Source organism: Merops nubicus, unplaced genomic scaffold, assembly GCF_000691845.1.
Source record: "Merops nubicus isolate BGI_N331 unplaced genomic scaffold, ASM69184v1 scaffold24319, whole genome shotgun sequence".
In the NCBI taxonomy this organism is placed as follows: Eukaryota; Metazoa; Chordata; class Aves; order Coraciiformes; family Meropidae; genus Merops; species Merops nubicus.
Genome location: NW_008629345.1, coordinates 2,001 through 2,482, shown reverse-complemented (window position 1 = coordinate 2,482; position 482 = coordinate 2,001). Strand labels below are relative to the sequence as shown.

Below are 482 nucleotides of genomic sequence, written 5' to 3'. Positions count from 1 at the left end.
GAGAGCTTCTCAGAACCTTGATGGTTTTGCCATGAGCTCATCCTGGGGGTGTTTCCTCCCCCCTCCTCAGAGGGTCCCTTTCCTCCTGAGCTGCTCCAGTCCTGGCAATGAAAGGGCTTGATGAGAAAAGCTGCTCTCCAGTTGGCTTTGAAGGGTTTTTTCTCTCTACCCATATCTTTTTGAGGCCTTTTTTGGAAGGTTTTTTCTCTCCCCACATCTCTTCTTGTCCCAGAAGCCAAGAGGCAGCTGAATTTCCAGCTTGTCATGCTCACCCTCAGCCCCACACTCCAGCCAGAGCTGGGGATGGAGGGGGAGAGGGGCTGGGAGCTGTCAGGAGCTGGGGTGTCTGTGGCAGGAGGAGGGATTGGGGTGTTCCCAGCACCCTGCTGGGCTCCTCTGGAGGAGGATGAGCCCTAAACCTGCCCAGGTTCTGGGTGAGGAGCTTTGGGAAGGACTCAGCTAAAAAAAAACTGAGCTGGGTT

The 482-nt window shown here is 55.0% G+C and overlaps 1 protein-coding gene across 1 annotated transcript in view; it reads left to right on the top strand.

Annotated features, from left to right (window-relative positions):
- Positions 1–482, top strand: part of RNF115 (ring finger protein 115) — a gene marked incomplete at its 5' end in the record, with an annotated part of 2,938 nt that overhangs the window by 1,449 nt on the left and 1,007 nt on the right. The window lies entirely within an intron of this gene.